This window comes from Leptonychotes weddellii, chromosome 7 (assembly GCF_054177405.1).
Source record: "Leptonychotes weddellii isolate Sample4059 chromosome 7, ASM5417740v2, whole genome shotgun sequence".
Taxonomy (NCBI): Eukaryota; Metazoa; Chordata; class Mammalia; order Carnivora; family Phocidae; genus Leptonychotes; species Leptonychotes weddellii.
This window is the reverse complement of record NC_138375.1, coordinates 350,645-364,719: the sequence shown is the minus strand read 5'-3', so window position 1 is coordinate 364,719 and position 14,075 is coordinate 350,645. Positions and strand designations below refer to the sequence as shown.

The 14,075-nt window shown below is 45.5% G+C and overlaps 1 long non-coding RNA gene across 1 annotated transcript in view; it reads left to right on the top strand.

The window, feature by feature from the left end:
- The window catches only part of LOC115944118 (uncharacterized), a 31,961-nt gene extending 21,292 nt beyond the window's left edge, over positions 1-10,669 (top strand). Inside the window, exon 5 of the long non-coding RNA XR_014146817.1 lies at positions 9,564-10,669. This is a non-coding gene — a long non-coding RNA (uncharacterized LOC115944118). The remainder of the gene's footprint in view (positions 1-9,563) is intronic.
- The last annotated feature ends 3,406 nt before the right edge of the window (positions 10,670-14,075 follow it).

The following is a 14,075-nucleotide window of genomic DNA, read 5'->3' as shown; positions in this document are numbered from 1 at the left end:
CTGGGTTTCCACCCATGGCTTCCACAACAGTGTCAAAGTAAGTTCTGTCAGCAGCTTGAAAATTTACCTTAAAAAAAACAAACACATCAGGGTGCCTGGGTGGCCGTCAGTTAAGCGTCCGACTCTTGGTTTCGGCTCAGGTCATGATCTCGGGGTCATGAGATCAAGCCCAAGTCTGCCTGAGATATTTCTCTCCCTCTCCCCACCCTAGCACTCTCTCTGTCTCTCTCTTTCTCAAATAAATAAATAAATATTTTTTTAAAAATTTAAAATACTTTTAAAAAATTTTTAAAAATGAACACATCATTCCAAGAGGTAACACACAATGCTATTAAGTCACACAGAGACTTTGGGTTGACAGTCTGCTAAAAAAGTACAATTATAAATGGCGTACATATATGACTTTCCTCAAATCCCAACCGTTCACCTGTTCACTCAGCTCCTCCACCATGTTTTCCAAAATGCCCAGAGGTTTCACACCTTGTGCACCAGAGCTTACCTCATGAAAGACATCGCTGTATTTATCCTCTTCCTGCTTTTTAATTCTGTAGCAAACAAGAGCATAATACCCGTGTGAAGGTTCAGGAATTGGAAATATTAAGTCTCAGCAGAAATGAAAGAATTAAGAGCAAGGAAGGGAGCACTATACGTGTGGTGTCACATGAACGCCCTAACAAGGCAGAGCAAATGTAAAGAAACCTTTAAACACATAATGAGACTGGCTGAAATTCAAAACAGGGCAGAGTTTATCAAAGGAAGAAACTGCCCACCAACATGAGGATTACAACAAAAGGTCAAAGTATTTGCTCATACGCTCAGTTGACTCTTGTGTTCCTTGTTCTTTGGACCTGAGATGGTTGTAGGTTTTAATCTGATGATCTTGATTGCTGAGAGCCTTTCTCTTGCATGGAGTTGGAATTTTGGTGAATGCTCTTTCTGTTCCTATTGCGATATTCGCGTAGTTCTCTCCTTTATTTTGTCAATATGGTGAATTCCATTGATTTGACTTTCAGATACTAACCCAACCCTGCATTCCCAGAAAAACCCTATTTTGTCATGATGTATTACTTTTTTTTATATATTACTAGGTTCAACTTGCTAGTATTTTGTTCACATTTTTTGCATCTCTTTTCATGAAGGATGTTTCTCTGTAATTTTTCATACCTTATAATGTCTTTGCCAGGTTTTGACATCAGAATTAAGCTGGCCTCATAAAACAAGTGGGGAAGAGTTCTCTTCTCCCTAGTTTTTGAAGTATTTTGTGAAATATTGGCATCATATCTTCATTAACTATTTGATAGAATTTACCTTTGAAGTGCTCTAGCTCAGGTGTGGTCTTTATGGGAAGGCATTTGATAACAAATTTAATTTCTTTACTAGACATAGGGCTGTCAATAATAGTGTTTAGTCCATTAAAGTTCTCTCCTAAAAAAATAGGGCTATTCAAATTTTCTATTTTACCTTGTGTCAATTTTAGTAAGTTGTGTTAAAAGCATGTATTACACAAGTTGTCAAATTTATCAGTATAAAATTATTCATAATGTTGTAATATTATGCTATTAAAATATGTAGAGTTTGTAGTAATATCTTCTCATACATTTCTGGTATTGGTAACTTATGATTGTTTTTCCTTTGATCAGTCTTGCTAGGGCTTTATCACTTTTATTAATCTTTTCAAAAAACAACTTTTGCCTTTATTGACTTCTCTGTCAATTTCTCTGTCAGTTAATTGTTATTAATTTCTCACCTTTATAACTTTTTCTTCTATTTCCTGCTACTTAATTTGGATTTATTTTGCTCATTTTTCAAACTTCTTAAGGTGGAATGTTAGATCATTTGTTTGAATTTTTTTAATGTGCACTTATATAATTTTTAAAAAGATTTTATTTACTTATTTGAGAGAGAGAGAGAGAGCACAGGAGGGGAGAGTGAGGCAGAGGGAGAAGCAGACTCCCCGCTGAGTAGGGAGCCCAACACAGGGCTGGATCCCAGGACCCCGAGATCACGATCTGAGCCAAAGGCAGACACTTAACTGAATAAGCCACCCAGGCACCCCAACATTTATATAATTTTTAGTTATAATTTTCCCTCTAAGCTCACTTTCACCTTATCTTTCAAATTTTATTTGTTATATATTCATTGTCACTCAGTTTGAAATATTTTCTAATTTCCTTTGTGATTTTTGACCCCTTGATTATCTAAAAGTGTGTTCTTTAATTTGCAAAGATCTGTGTTTCCCCAGATGTATAATTATTATTAATTTCTAATTCAACTCCATTGTAATCAAAGAATATTCTTTCCCAGATTTCAATTATTGGAAATATCTGAGACTTACTTTATGACCCAGCATATGATCTATAGTAATGTTGAGTTCCAGAATTTCCATTTGGTTCTCTAAAAAAATAATTTCTAATTCTCTTCTGAGAGTCCCCATCCATTTATTCTTTTTTTTTTTAAGATTTTATTTATTTATTTGAGAGACAGAGAATGAGAGACAGAGAGCATGAGAGGGAGGAGGGTCAGAGGGAGAAGCAGACTCCCCGCTGAGCAGGGAGCCCAATGCAGGACTCGATCCAGGGACTCCAGGACCATGACCTGAGCCGAAGGCAGTCGCTTAACCAACTGAGCCACCCAGGCGCCCCCCCATCTGTTTATTCTTTATGACCATATTTTCCTTGGATTCCCTGAATATATTAAAGCCCTTGTCTTCTAATTTCACCATCTTTCATTATCTTGAGGTAGGTTTCTACTGACTGCTTTTTCTTGATAGGTCACATTTTCCTGTGTCTTTACATGTCTAGTAACTTTTTATTGTAAACTATTGTGTCCCCACCATTGTTGTCAGGATGTTGTAGCAACTCTGGATTGTATTATGTTCCTTGGAAGAGTGTTCGTTTCTGTCCTAGCAGGTTGCTTGGCTGCAAACAGCACATCTGGCTTCCCTCTGATGGAAGCCGCTGCTGTGTCTGCTCAGGCCTTTCAGGCTTCAGCTGTTGCATTTCTTCTCTGAGGCCTTTGGCGTCTCCCCCATGCATGCAGCTCAGGAGTCCGACCAGGATTTGCATGGGGTTTATACACAGATTTACTGGCCTCATGGTAGCTTCCTCGTGGGGGCTTTACCCACCACTTCTACCTCTGCCAGCTGTGTCCTCAGCCAAATGCCATTTCCCTGCGAGTCACCTGCTGCAGTTCTGTTCCTTCCAGGGCTGTTGGTATTCAAGTTTGTACCTTCTTTAGTTGCTCTCCAATATCTCTAGTGTTTTTAGTTTTTTACGGAACATGTAATTATTATCTAAAATTACTCTGACACAAGCTACTCTGCCATTTACAAAGCGAAACTCCTACATAGTTTTTATATCTCCCTCAAGTTTTAATTTAACTTTTTTCTCAAGTTTTAATTTTAAAATAACTAACACCATTTACCTTTAGTAATAGGATTTACCAATGTCTTTGCTTTTGCTTCTTTCAACCCACTCCTTCCTTCCTGACAAACTATACTTAGTGATTACTCCAGTAAGAGTTTCTAAGTTTTACATGCTCTTTCTGGTCTTTAAAGGTCCCAAGGTGCCTTATTTTATCCTCATGCTGGAGAGATAGCTTAACTGATAATTTAGTGCTGATAGTTACTTACCCTTCACACAATAAAGCTATTGTTCCATTGTTTCCCGGCATTTATTGCTGCGGATGGGATGCCATGGTCGGTCTGATTGCCTTCCCTTTGTGGGCATATTGGACACATGCTACATACCTCCAAATTCTTTCAGCCCCGCCTGCCTTCTGGACCTGAACTACATGCTTCACCTCAGCCTTTGCCATTCTTAAATACCCAGGTATCTGAGATGCATCCATATCACACATCCTGGAAAGAGTTACTCACGTATATACTCCTGGCAGTAAAGAAGATTATACCTTCTAAGTTATAAAAAAAAAAAAAAAAAAAAAAATCAAAGAAAACAGATTGCAGTGTTCTGGGGCATGGCACAATGAAGGATGTCATTTCAACCTACATTAGATCTATTTTGGAGTACTTTCAGGGGGATAAGACAGAAGTGTCAGGCCCTGAGAGAGACAACAAAAGCTCATTGTCCCTAAAACTCTGTCCAAGACAATGCTGAGCAACGTTCACAAGCTCCCACCCATTCTCCTGCTTCTGTCAAGGGTCAGATCTTAATGGACTGAACAGTTCTGGTCCTGAGTGAGGTGGCCCGCCAGCAGGGGGTGGATAGGCACAGAGGAGTATTCCCACAGCCTGGAGTCAAGCCCTAGGGCAACAACTGGGAAAAGTGTTCCAGCCACTCTCATCATCTTCCTTTAGGGACCTTGGGGCATCCAGGTATCGCTCTCTTTCTTCACTTGCGACACTGAAGAGCTGGTTTTTCTTGTTTTCCTTTGAAATATAAGTGGTAAAGGTGCTATTAGACAGCGAAGGAGACAGGTGGTGCCTTTCTTGGCCCATGAAGCTAAGTCATACAGATTCCCCCAAATCCAGGCCATACAAACCCGGGAGACCCTGGGGTTTGGTCTCCCTTTTCCAGTGCCATAAGCAAATGAATGAGGTCGGTTAGGGACATGCCCTACCTCTTCATGAGACCAAAAATATCTTATGTAAAATACAGTCACCCTAATATTTCTGGTCACCATTTTCCAACTGAAATGGAGCAACTGCTCATCTTGAAGGGGAAACAAAGGAAATCTAAGGCTGGGTTAGTACTAGTACCCTTTAGTTTTTTATTTTTATTTTTTAAGGATGTTATTTATTTATTTCAGAGAGAGAGAGTGATAGAGAGAGCATGAGTGGGGGGGAGGGGCAGTGGGAGAGGGAGAAGCAGGTTCCCCACGGAGCAGGAAGCCCGGTGCGGGGCTCAATCCCCGGACCCTGGGACCATGACCTGAGAGGAAGGCAGATACTTCACCGACTGAGCCACCCAGGTGCCCCGGTACTACTACCACCCTTTAGAATGAAGAAAATGTTATGAAAAGAGGGAACTTTTCTTTTAAAAATGGTTGTGAGAGGACCCTGGGAAGATGGCAGAGAGAGCACCAGGAATCTGTCTCCACACCAGACAGCAACTGCACTGGCAGAATCCGTCTGAATAACTATTTTGGAACTGTGGAGTCTGCAGAAGGCTGGCAAATTCCAGGAGATGGCTTGGCAATAAACTGTGGTTAATTCTGGTCAATTTCAGCTCTTAGCACAGGAGCACCTTCCCAGCACCAGCCCCAGCCTGGCCCGCCACGCATTCCCGAAGCAGCCTGCACACAGATTGAGGGAACCTAGGTGAGCAAAGAGGACCATGCCCTCCAAACATTGGGGATCTGTGCTTTAACGACTAATTGCAGCTTCTGAGCACCATAGTGTAGACACAGAGGGGAGTATTGTTGCACCTTCCCCTCACCCCCACCCCACTGTAACAAGATCCTTCCCCTGCAGTTGAAGGGACTTAACAGATTTAAAGGGCTAGGGTCCTTCCTCCCCTTCATAGGTGTGGTATATACACAAAAAGGAAATGAAAAAGGAATTAAAACATTTCACCACAAAAAAATCAACTAAACCCAAAAGAAGACAGGAATGCAGGAAATGAGGGATAAAAAGGCTGTAAGGCACATAGAAATCAAATAGCAAAATGACTGAAATAAGTCACCCATTTTCAGTAATTTCTTTAAATGTAAATGGATTAAACTCTCCAATTAAAAGACAGAGACTGGTAGAAAGGATGAAAACACAAGATCCAGCCATATGCTACCCATAAGAGACCCACTTGTGATCCAAAGACACAGACAGGTTGAAATGAAAGGGTAGGAGAAGACATTCCATGTAAATAGTGACCCAAATAGAGCAGGTGGTCCCACTAATACCAGACAAAATACACTTAAAATCAAGTTTACAAGAGATAAAGAAGGCGTTATATGTTAATAAAAGGCTCTCTACAGTGAGAAGATAAAATTATAAACAATTACACACCTAATGAGAGACCATCAGAATATACAAAGCAGAAATTCACAAAACTGGAAAATAGACAGTTCTCTAGTAATAACTGGGAGACTTCGATGTCACTCACGGTAGTGGACAGGACAACCAGTCAGGAGATAAGGAAAGATGTAGAGGACCTAAACAACACAACCAACTACATCTAACAGACACATACAGAACACTCCACCCAGCAGCCACATATATGTTCTTCCAAAGAGCACATTTTCCAGGATAGACCTTATGTTAGACCACAAATTAAATCTTAATAGATTCTGAAAGATAAATATTATACAAAGTATCTTCTCCAACGAGGATGGGATGAAGTTAGAAATCTGTAACAGAAAAAAATTGGAAAATTTTCAAAATTGTGGAAATTAAACAACACATGTCTAAACAACCAATAGATCAAAGAAGAAATCAATGGGTAAAATATTTCAAGACAAATGAAAACAAAAACACAACACACCAAAACTTATGGGACACAAAATGGTGCTAAGGGGGAAATTTATAACTATAAATGCTTACATTAAAAAAGATCTCAAAATCAACAACCTAACTTTACAACTTAAGGAACTGGTAAGGACACGGAGAAAGGGGAACTCTCCTACACTGCTGGTGGGAACGCAAGTTGGTACAGCCACTCTGGAAAACAGTATGGAGGTTCCTCAAGATGTTAAAAATAGAACTACCCTGCTACCTGACAATTGCACTACTAAGTATTTACCCCAAGGATACAAATGTAGTGATCTGAAGGGGTACCTGCACCCCAATGTTCATAGCAGCAATGTCTGCAATAGCCAAACTGTGGAAGGAGCTGAGATGCCCTTCAACAGATGAATGGAGAAAGAAGAGGTGGTCTATATATACCACCATATACAATGGAATATTACTCAGCCATCAGAAAGGATGAATATCTGCCATTTGCATCGACATGGGTGGAACCGGAGGGTATTATGCTTAAGTGAAATAAGTCAAGCAGAGAAAGACAATTATCATATGGTTTCACTCATATGTGGAACATAAAGCATAGCATGGAGGACCATAGAGGAAGGGAAGGAAAACTGAATGGGAAGACATCAGAGAGGGAGACAAACCATGAGAGACTCTGGATTCCAGGAAACAAACTGAGGCTTACAGAAGGGAGGGGGGTGGGGGGATGGGGTAACTGGGGGATGGGCATGAAGGAGGGCACATGATGTGATGATGAGCACTGCGTGTTATATGCAACTGATAAATCACTGAATTCTACCTCTGAAGCTAATAATACACTATATTTTAATTCATTGAATTTAAATTTAAAAAAAGGAACTGGAAGAAGAACAAACTAAACCCAAAGCTAGCAGAAGACAGGAAATAATAAAGATCAGAGCAGAGATATATAAAATAGAGAATAGAAAATGGAGAGAACCAATGAAACAAAAAGTTGGTTCTTCAAAAGGATCAACAAAATTGACAAAATTTTAGCTAAAGGAACTAAGAAAAAAGGGAAGACTCAAATATGAAAATCAGAAATGAAAGTGGGTAAATTACTACTGATTCTACAGAAATAAAACAGATCATGAGAATACTATGAACAATTGTACACCAATAAATTGGATGACCTAGATGAAGTAGCAAATTTCTAAAAACACAAAACCTACTAAATTATGAAAAGTAGATAATCTGAATAGACCTATAACTTGTAAGGAGAAGGAATCGGTGATCAAAACCTGGCAAAGCGAAGCCCAGGACCTGATAGCTTCCCTGGTGAATGCTACCAAACATTTAAAGAAGAACGAATACCAATCTTTCTCAAACTTTCCCCAAAAATTAAAAAGCTGGGCATATTCCTAACTCACTCTGAGGCCAGCATTTACCTGATACCAAGCCAAAGACAGGAGAAGATCAGAACACTGCATGCTCATCTCCCTTATGCACACAATGCAAAGTCCCTCAGCAAGATAGTAGCAAACGTAATTTAGCATCTTATTAAAAGGATTGCACACCATGAACCAGTGTCCATCGACAGATGAACAGATGAGCACAATGTGTTCTCTACACTGTTATGTAAGTGCCTGGCATTGAGCTTTTGGCGGCCGAAGCATTCACTTCAAAGACATCCATCTCAAATAAACACAAAGTTCTGACTACACTACTAGATAAAGAGCCAGGCTGCCCCACCCTGAAGTTCCCTTTCCAGAAAGCTCTGGATGACCTAGGGAGTTGACTGTGTGAGTGACCTCACTTTAATTCCCACTCTTATATTTTAAATTCGCCAACAAACAGTGAACCCACAAAACCCTAGGCAGTCCACCCTGGACCCCAGTAAAGGCAGAACCCCAGGCCTGTGCTTTCTCTGTGTGTCTCTCTCTCCCACCTCGGCCTCGCTGTGTGGCCCCAGATGCGCCGTATACCCCCGGGCTGTGTGAGTCACAAGCCGGTTTCCTCAACGCTCCTTGGTGGCTGTGGCCGAGGTGCGTCTTGCCGTCATAGTAAGAACCGCCAGGGCAGGGGCGCCTGGGTGGCTCAGTCGTTAAGCGTCTGCCTTTGGCTCAGGTCATGGTCCCAGGGTCCTGGGGTCGAGCCCCGCATCGGGCTCCCTGCCCTGCGGGGAGTCTGCTTCTCTCTCTCTGCCGCTCCCCCTGCCTGTGTGTGTGCTCTCTCACGTGCTCTCTCTCTCAAATAAATAAGTAAAATCTTAAAAGTAAGTAAATAAATCAATAAAAAGGAAAGGAATTACGGAACCTGCTACAGCATGGATGCACCTGGCAAACGTTATGCTGAGTGAAATCAGCCGTTACAAAAAGGCAAATACTGCATGATTCCACTGATACGGGGTACCTGGAGCCATCAAACTCACAGAGACGGGACGTGGGACGGTGGGGGCCGGGGGCTGGGGGGCGGGAACGGGGTATTTCATGGGACAGAGGTCCAGCGAGGGGAGGGTGGTGGCAGCTGCACGAGTGTGTGAATGAGCTCAGTACACGGAACCGCACACTTAAAAATGGTTTAGATGGAAAACTTTATGTTATGCATTTTACCACAAGAGAAAAATTGTAACGAAGAGTGGTTAAGGAGAATAAATCTAGTTTGGAGGAATAAAAGTACAAACAGACCTTGTACTGTCCACTCCTAGGTGTATACCCATGAGAAATGAAAGCACATATCCATACAAGATGCGTAAGTGTTCACACCAAAATTATTTTACTAGCCGAAAAGTAGGAACACCCCAATGACCACAAACTGACAGGCGGTGTGGGAACCGCGGGGATCCACACAGAGGAGCACGGCTTGGCAGTAAAGACAGACGGCACCCTGGCACCCCCGGAGTGTGGAGGATCCCCGGCGGCGCACTGTTCCACGGGACAGCCCGCCACGGAGGACCACAGACGCGTGGCTTGCTTTCCAGGCAGCATCAGAATAGGCAGGTCCGGAGACAGAGTGGATCAGCCGCGGCCCAGCGCCGGCCCAGCGGACGGGGTTCTCTGTGGGGCCGGCTCGGCTGTCAGTGGTGCCACCAAGGGTCTGGGTCCCACTCTCCCTCCATCCCTTCCAGGGAGTGAGGCCACGGGCACCATAGCATGTTTTGAAATTGTATTTTTTTTTTTAACAGGAAACACACGTATGTGATGGAAAATTCAAAATGGACAAAAAGGGTTCCTGGAAGCGCGAGGCCCCAGCCTGCCGGCCCTCGCTCCAGAACAATGGCTGGGTTGGCTGCTCTGCCCCCAGATGTCTCCATGTTGCCCCATCCGTCCCCCCTGGCCTCCTTCAGGGAGCGTGCAGGTACTCCCCTGGCGAGAAAGACGCTGCTGTCGCAACCCGCTTCCTCCCGGGGGGCCGTGAGCTGCACTCCCTGCTCGACGCTTGGCCGGTTCACGTAAGGAACTTGCTTGGGCGTCTCGGCTTTACAACCTGTCTTAATATGGCAGAGTCGGTCCCGTCTTGTTGCCATTTTTATATGCCCTCCGTTTGTTGAGGATGTTTCTGCTATGTATAAAATTCCGGGCTTGCAGGTTTCGTTTCTTTGCTCGTGGGTTTTGTGGCCAGCTCCGTGGAAGGTCGTGCTCGTGGGTTTTGTGGCCAGCTCCGTGGAAGGCCGTGCTCGTGGGTTTTGTGGCCAGCTCCGTGGAAGGCCCTGCTCCTTTGCAAAGGTGGCTAGCGGTCCAGTCATTACTCCCCAGGATAATGCATCTTTTTTCTTTGGTTGCTTTTGAGATTTTGCTCTTGACATTGGTTTTCAGGACTTGGCTGTGAGCTCGCTGGGTGTGAGGGTCCTTATGGATGCCTCCTGCTAGGGCCTCACCAGCATTCACGGGCTTCACATCATTTGTTGATTTTGAGAGATTCGTGGGCTTCAATTTCTCGAGTCTCTCTCCTGCCAATTCCTTATCCTCTCCTGAGTTGGGGCTCCATTTACAAGGGTTTCAGTCCTGTGACGATCGTCCTGCCCTTCCCACCGCACCCCCGCTGTGCTGGACAAGATCGGCCCCCTTGCCCCCACGAGGGGCCCCTTGTTCCTTAGTGCTGACGGTTCTCACAAACGATGAATTTATAGCTCCGCGGGGGGATGCCTCTCCTTGGCAGCTATTCTCCAGTGCTCAAATGCAAAAAACGGTTCTCATACTATTCTTTTTTTTTTTTTTTTTTAAAGATTTTATATATTTATTTGAGAGAGAGAGAGAGTGAGAGACAGAGAGCATGAGAGGGAGGAGGTTCAGAGGGAGAAGCAGACTCCCTGCCGAGCAGGGAGCCCGATGCGGGACTCGATCCCGGGACTCCAGGATCATGACCTGAGCCGAAGGCAGTCGCTTAACCAACTGAGCCACCCAGGCGCCCTCTCATACTATTCTTGCAATAATTCTGTCAAAATTAAAAATTTAAAAATATATTACTTTAAAAAATCTACAAATAAAGTTTATATAAGAATATACATTTGACTTCTGCTTGACTAAGATGTTGGAAGTATTTTCACCCAGCAACCGGAACAAGCCGTCAGCGTGTTCACTCTGACCTTTGGTGGAGGCCATGTTTTCCGACATCTTCGCTGTAAAGTTACTTTCTCCATCATGTCGTTAATGAGCGTTTTGTGGACAGGTTCTTGAGAATGTAAACATCACATCCCTCCTCAGTTTTCCATGTATTAACTTGTGTAAGTACGGACCCCTGGGCCCCAGCTTTATTCACTGGGTTGTAATCCAGCACTATTACTGTTTCCATGACCAGATTGTCCCGCTTCAGCTGGTTTGTGCTCCCTTCACACGGCCTCGTCGTTCTCGACATAGTTCTTCCTTTCTGACGCTCTCTGACACGGGTCCTGGCTCAGCTTCCCAAGGACTCCAGCTTCCCCCTGGGGGAGAACAGACTTGGAAACCCAGGCCTGGCGCTGGGTGGGATCCCTGCTGTGAGGGTGATGCCGCTCCCCACCCCATCCCGTCCCGTCCAGGCCACACACACTCATTCACATCTGTACAATGTATCCTGAAAATGATCCGTTCACACAGACATGGTCAGTTCCAATCCTGACTTGGATCTGGTTTTCTCTCTGTCCAAAATCTGTAACTCCCTTTTTTTGACATTAAGAAACTCAGCTTCTGTCACCCTCAATAGACTTACATATTTGATCCATCCCGTCTTAGGTAACTGGTCTCCTATTTACCGCCTCCCCTGCCCCTCACCCCCAGGACACTCTCTTCGTCTTGCTTGGGCTCTGACAGGTCACCCCGGGTGGATGCCTCTTACCCTGCTTGGGCCAGGAAGCCCATTGTCTCCACCCCCATCAGGGACACCTCACCCCTACACCTCAGCCTCCAATTCTGAGGTTAAGGGGTCTTCACCTGCAGGGGCAAGAACACCTGGGACACAGCTAAGTGGGAAGAAAAGGGATCTGGCAAGGGCAGAGGCCTAGGGGCCACTCTGACGCCCAAGGAGGTGGAGGGGGCTCTGTGAGGTGCACATCCTGTTGCAGACCCCGCAACAGAAACTTTGCTGATGCTGGGATTTGCAGGTAACATTACTGGGTGTGCTTTCCCCATCCCATGGCCGCATTCCAAACAAAGACCGAAACACCTGATAAAGAACCAATTAAACTGTGTTTCTTCATCTGCTTTTATTTTATGTGACAAGCAGAACCTAATCTCGTGAAGGGACAGGAAGGCCCCTTACCTTCCCAGCACAGGGAAATGGGCAACCCCTTCCCAGCAAAGACTTTGAACTCTGGCGGGGAGAGAGTCAGCTGCAAGGAAGGCCTGCTGGCCAGAATCAAAGGGAGGAAGGAACTAGCAGCTTATCTGGAGATGGATGACAGGGGTCACGGGCTGCCCAGGACAAGGCTGGGCTTGTGGTCAGCAAAGGGAAGGCAGTGGGGAGGTTGTGGGCAGAGCAGGCTCAGCTTTGGGACAAGGCAGCTGGAGGGAGGTGGGGCCAGCAGTACCTGAGACCAGAGGGGCAGTTCGCTGCATTGACAAGGTCACCGCAGGTTGGGAAACCCACAGTGGATAATCGGAGCCTGTTAGGTGCCTGGCATCCCACACCCAGCATGTGGGCACAGGGGTCTGGCCCATGTGCCTTTGTACTGGTGGCCTGGCTCATGGGCACCGTCCATTCTTGGACACTCATCAGCTGGGGCCGGGGACCAGAGCCCCCTGCCCCCCGGAACAGCACTGGGATTCCCGCGGCCAGCTGGGGTCCCGTCCTCGGCACCCTGTGGACCCTCGTGGCCTTTTCATCCCTCCTGGGCAAGCACGCCGTGTCGGTGGAGGGTTTGCACTCTTGTTCTTGAAACCAGCCTCCAGAAGCATGTGCTCTGGTTCCATCAACAGAGTTTTTCTGGTTTTGTTTTGTGATTCTTTGAGCCTTGGAAATATTCTCGAGAGGGCACTCTTCTTCCAGAATAGCAAACAGCCTCCAAGACCCCTGGTGAGCTGCTGCTAAGCACTGGTCACTCAGCGTCCCCCGCCGCGTGCTCCGAGACTGATGCCCTCTCACCCCGTACCTGGCCCGTGGGACAAGGAGGAGGGAGGCCAAGGCCTGGAGTCTGTTGGGCTTTCAAAGGCCCGCTTGTGGTGAAATGGCCCATCTGAGCACACAGAGACACTATGCTGGTCAGGGCTCTCTGCCTGAGGGAGCCCCTTGTGCTGATGCCCACATGGCTGGCCCCGTATGTTTGTGCACAAACGTGCAGAGAGGGTTGTGGTTCCTGGCACAGTGGCTCAGCTGTCCCCTTGCAATTCTTGGTACATTCATTTTGCTTGTTTCATATTGAGTATGAAAAGATTAACATCAAATGCCCCATGTTTTCACACATTTCAAATTGGCAGAGTCTGAATTTGTGAGTGTTTATTGCTTAGAAAGCATGTAGCCTCTCGGTAAAATTGCACGGAGCAAATAATTCAGCTCTAATGGCAAATTGAATTTTGGGAATATGGTATCAAATTAAATTAAAAACTGACCATCCAGCATGTGATCGGATTAAGAAAGACATAGAGTGTATTCAATTATGCCTGATTCCAATGACCTCTTTGGCCAGAAAATTCCCAAGGACACCTCTGTCTGCACTTAGGACTGGCAGTCCACAAGCGTGTGCCGTGTGCGAGGCTCTGGTCCCAGCCCTGCCCGGCCACTGACGACCACATCTCCTTCCTAAACGGTAGAACTGGCTGCCCCTCAGGTAGTGTCCCCCCGAATGCACGGGCCAGCCAGAAAATGAAGGTTCCAAGCTCACAGGGTCTGTCGACAGACCAAAGGTCATCCCCACCTGGCTTGGGGTGCAGCCAGTTCCCCGGTGACAGAAAACCCCCATGTAAGCGTGCACATGAGCAACATCCCTCTGCTGTGGCGGAAGTAACCTGATCCCTGGGATTTCAGTGAAAGCCTGGAAAGGTCAGGAGTTGTGAGGCCAGGGACTGGGGGAGCCTAGGTTTACGTGCTGAATGCAGACTCAGCAGGGGGCGCAGCCCAGGACACCCGGCATCTCCGTCCAACGCTGGCCGTGTGCTCATGCGCATGGGGTCATTTCATCCACAGCCCCTTACCAGCCTTTATGAAATCCAGACAGCCTTGAATATCCCAAGTTTTTCTCAAGTTTGGTGCAAAATCTGGCTTGAACTATATCTAGTCTTTATTT